This window comes from Rhinopithecus roxellana, chromosome 12, assembly GCF_007565055.1.
Source record: "Rhinopithecus roxellana isolate Shanxi Qingling chromosome 12, ASM756505v1, whole genome shotgun sequence".
Lineage (NCBI taxonomy): Eukaryota > Metazoa > Chordata > Mammalia > Primates > Cercopithecidae > Rhinopithecus > Rhinopithecus roxellana.
In genome coordinates this window covers 96,183,920-96,188,776 of record NC_044560.1, presented here as the reverse complement: position 1 = coordinate 96,188,776, position 4,857 = coordinate 96,183,920, and positions in this window count along the sequence as shown.

Below are 4,857 nucleotides of genomic sequence, written 5' to 3'. Positions count from 1 at the left end.
AATTAGCCCGACATGGTGACAGGTGCCTGTAATCCCAGCTATTCAGGAGGCTGAGGCAGGAGAATCGCTTGAACCCAGGAGGTGAAGGTTACAGTTAGCCAAGATCACACCACCGCACTCCAGCATGGGCAACAAGAGCAAAACTCCATCTCAGACACACAAATACTTGATAGATGCTATTGGCCTCAGCCTGCCCACAGGGAAGGAGCATACATACCCAGGCTTGGCCCCTAAATGTAACAGGTGGTGATGGGGCTGCCCAGGACCCCCACTTCCCTCCTCCACATCTCAGGGTCATTGACTCTGCTTGGCCTAGATAACAGAAGCAGCCAAAAGCTGGTGAGTGAGAAGCCTAGAGGAATGCCAGAGAAAGAAAGCCTGCCTTGCGTCCACCATGAATTAACTCCCACATGAACCCACCCCTGAAGCCACACTGGTCACTTTACCCAGCACTGTGTGTGTGTGAGTGTGGTCCACCTCACTTTTCCTGGCACTGTTCCTCAGCCATATGGATTATCTCATTTAATCCTTATGTTAATGTCAGAGATTATGTGACTTCCCCAAGATCTCACAACCAGCAAACGAAAGATCCAGACCATGAGCCATTCCTTTTCATTTTAGATTCTGTCATCCTCCCACCTCTCCCATCCAGTTCCTTTCACTTCTGGAAACATCGCTGAGTACCCCCAACTCAGTGGTTTCCCCTGTGGTCCCTGTGCTCCCCCCCAGGCTATGAACTTCTAAAAAGCAGGTACCCTGCAACACCAGAGCCCAGCAAAGGAATGGACATAAGAGATCCCAAGGCCGGGCGCGGTGGCTCACACCTGTAATCCCAGCACTTTGGGAGGCCGAGGTGGGCGGATTGCCTGAGCTCAGAGTTCAAGACCAGCTTGGGCAAAATGGTGAAACTCTGTCTCTACTAAAATACAAAAAATTAGCTAGGCATGGTGTCACGTGCCTGTGGTCCCAGCTACTTGGGAGGCTGAGATGGGAGGATCACTTGAGCCTGGGCGGTGGAGGTTGCAGCACACCAAGATCGTGCCACTGCACTGCAGCCTGGGTGACAGAGTAAGACCCCGTCTCATTAAAAAAATTTTAAAAAGAGATCCCAAGACATGTTTGTCTCATGAGTCAGTAATGAGATTTAATTAGATTGCTTTTCTCCTGTTATTTGGAGAATATCTCTAGTTTAGGCCCAAAACACATTCCCAGGACCAGTGGAAGTGACAGTGAAACAAGCTGTTCTATCATAAAGGAGGCTGCTTGCAGAAAGAGAAGCCTCTTTATCCCTTCCTATTCCTAGGGTCTATGGCTTTGGTTCTGGCTGAGCTTCGCTGGGCTCAGGAAACCATTTTGTTTGGGAGAAGAGAAGTCATTTTGTAGCTTGGAGCAGCCAGACAGCACTAGGCCCTAGGTTGGAAAGGCTGGAAACTGTAGACCCATTTCTCCCACCCTAGTCTTTCAATTATAAGGCAAGAGGTTTCCTTAATAACAGGCTTTGCCTTGGAAGCATCCATAGAATGATCAACTTTGCCACAATTGTTAGCAGTGATGGGCCTATGATGAAAGCAGAGTCCCAAGGCCCAAGTGGTTACAAATTTATTTCTCCATGGACCTTATGTCTTGCAGAGTCTGGTAAAAAAGGAAGGAGATCAAGAGCTACTTAAAGCATAGCATCAGGAGTTGCACTCCTGATGACAACCAGTGCTGATTCCAGGCTTCTCCCTGTCTTCAGCTGTTGCCCCAAGAGCAAACTATGGGCCCATACAGACTAAGTTAGAGGCTGTTTCTATTTCAGAGACTTGCTAGGGATACACTTTTTTTTTAACCTTAAATTTTTTATGTTATCATTATTATTGTTTTTTGAGGCAGGGTCTCACTCTGTCGCCCAGGCTGGAGTGCAATGGCACAATCACAGCTCGCTGCAGCCTCTACCTTCTGGATTCAATCAACCCTCCTGCCTGAGCCTCCCAAGTAGCTGGAACTACAGGTGTGCGCCACCACACCCAGCTAATTTTTTATTTTTGTAGAGATGGGGTCTCACTATGTTGCCAGGGCTTGAACTCCTGGCCTCAAGCAATCCTCCTACCTCAGCCTCCTGCCTCAGCCTCCCAAAGTGCTAGGATTACAAGTGTGAGCTACCATGCCACTTTATCCTCAGCAGGACACACTCTATAACAGGGAGAAGAAAGTACTATTCAGGTAGGCTGCTTTTCATGTGCAGTTACTATTTGGCCAATAGCATCATACATATATTAGTTCCTCCATAGGCATTTTTCTGCGTGAATGGACAAATGGAAATGGCAAACCCCTTAGGTGTTCACCCCCTCAACCTAAATGTTCCTCTTCCCCAGAACTGAGGCACTGGAGATGATGTTAATTTGCACAAGCTTTCAAAAATCAGTTGAGCAGTGTGTAGCAAGAGCCATAAAAATGTACATACTCTTTGACCCAAACAACCCCACTTCTGGGAATCTGTCCTGAGGATATTCTCCAAATGATTGATTACAAAAACTATGTAGTGGCCGGGCACAGTGGCTCAAGCCTGTAATCCCAGCACTTTGGGAGGCCAAGACGGGTGGATCACGAGATCAGGAGATCAAGACCATCCTGGCTAACACGGTGAAACCCCGTCTCTACTAAAAAAAAATACAAAAAACTAGCCGGGCGAGGTGGCGGGTGCCTGTAGTCCCAGCTACTCGGGAGGCTGAGGCAGGAGAATGGCGTAAACCCAGGAGGCGGAGCTTGCAGTGAGCTGAGATCCGGCCACTGCACTCCAGCCTGGGCGACAGAGCAAGACTCGCCTCAAAAAAAAAAAAAAAAAACAGCTATGTAGTAACACGAAATATTTATGATGTAATGATTTTTTTTTTTTAAGTCTGGAAGAACTGACCAAGAAATTGGCCAGAGATAATAGTAGTTGTGTTAGAAAAATGACCTTATTGTAGATTATTTTCCTCTTTCCCAAACTTTACATATTGGAATATTGATTTTACCCTACTCTGCCACTTGGGGTTTATCAGTCAGGAACCCAATAGAAACAGCACACTCAAATAGGATAGTTGAAAGTTTAATAGAGGGACTATTGCCTCTATTCTTCCCTGTTTCCAATCCTTTGCACCCTGAATTCTGCAACTCTTAGTGACTCACTCAACAATTATTAAGCACCTATTTATTGTCTGGTGAAGAAGGCAGACTTTCAAGTACATAAGTTATTGTGTCATAAATGCAATTATACATATATAAATTGAGTTGTTATAGAGAGCACAAATAAGCAATTATCTGCCAGGAGAGAGACATGAATCAAGGAAGGTTTCAAAGAGGGTGTAGGCTGGGTACAGTGGCTCACACCTATAATTTCAGCACTTTGGAAGGTCCAGGTGGGAAAATGACCTGAGCCCAGGAGTTCGAGACCAACCTGGGCAACATGGCAAAACCCTGTCTATACAAAATTACAAAAATTAGCCGGGTGTGGTGGTGCACACCTATAGTCCCAGCCGTTTGGGAGGTTGAGGTGGGAGGATCCTTTGAGACTGGGAGCTCAAGGCTGCAGTGTGCTGTGAAGGCGCCACTGCACTCCTACCTGGGCAACAGAGGGAGATCCTGCCTCAGAAAAAAAAAAAAGCGGGGAAGGGGAGCAGTGATTCAAATTCAGTTTTTGAAGATTATCTGCCAAGACAAAAGGGCCAAAACATGTGCAAAGGTAGGAACGAGGGAACACTGATGTGAGGGAACTATGGGAGAGAAGGCTTTAGCTAGCTAGATCACACGGGGCCCTGTGCTCCAAGTGGGTCTTGTGCTTTGGAGCTATCAGATTTGCATGTTAGAGAAATGACTCTGGTCTCAGTGGAGAGAGTGGACTGAAGAGGGCAAGAATGGAGGCCGGAAAGAGTGAACAGAAATCTTGGGCTTTGATTGGGTCGGAAAGAAAGTGTGACCCTCGCGCTTTGATGCCATCTCTAAGACCTACAGCTACCTGACCCCCGACCTCTGGAAGGAGACTGTATTCACCAAGTCTCCCTATCAGGAATTCACTGACCACCTCGTCAAGACCCACACCAGAGTCTCCGTGCAGAGGATCCAGGCTCCAGCTGTGGCTACAACATAGGGTTTTTATACAAGAAAAATAAAGTGAATTAAGCCTGAAGAAAAAAGAAAGAAAAAGAAAGTGTGGCCCTAGGCCAGGCGCGGTGGCTCACTCTTGTCATCCCAACACTTCGGGAGGCTGAGGTGGGCTGACAGCCTGAGCTCGGGAGTCTGAGACCAGCCTGGGCAACATGGCGGAAACCCGTTCTCCACCAAAAATACAAAAAGCCGGGCGTGGTGGTGCACGCCTGTGGTCCCAGCTACTCGGGAGGCTGAGGTGGGAGGATGGCTTGAGCCCGGAAGGCGGAGGCTGCAAGCCGAGATGGAGCCACGGCACTCCAGCTTAGGTGACAGAGTGAGACCCCGTCTTACAAAAAAGAAAAAAAAAGTGTGGCCCTAACAAGAGCCCGCAAACGCCCTTTCTCAGCGTCAGCCTCTGGACTTACACTTGGCCAGCGCTGCGCCTCTCCGGGATCTCCCTCCCTCCTCCTCCCTGTGGCCCCGCGGGCGGGAGGGAGGCGCAGGGTGGGCCAGCTTGGGTGGTCTCCTGCCCCGCCCCCTGCGGCGCCGTTACCTAGCAGCGGGCCCGGCCGCACGCCTAGGGTAATTTGCGGGCCCCTCAGCCAATGGGAGGGCGTCGCCCCGGCCAGCTCCCTTTTCTGGCGCTCCAGCCGCCTCCCGGGCACTGCAGTCGCCACTTCGAACCCTGCTGTGCGTCTCGGGACAGCAATTCCGCCTGCGCGCGGAACCCATGCCTCCTCCAGCCGCGGC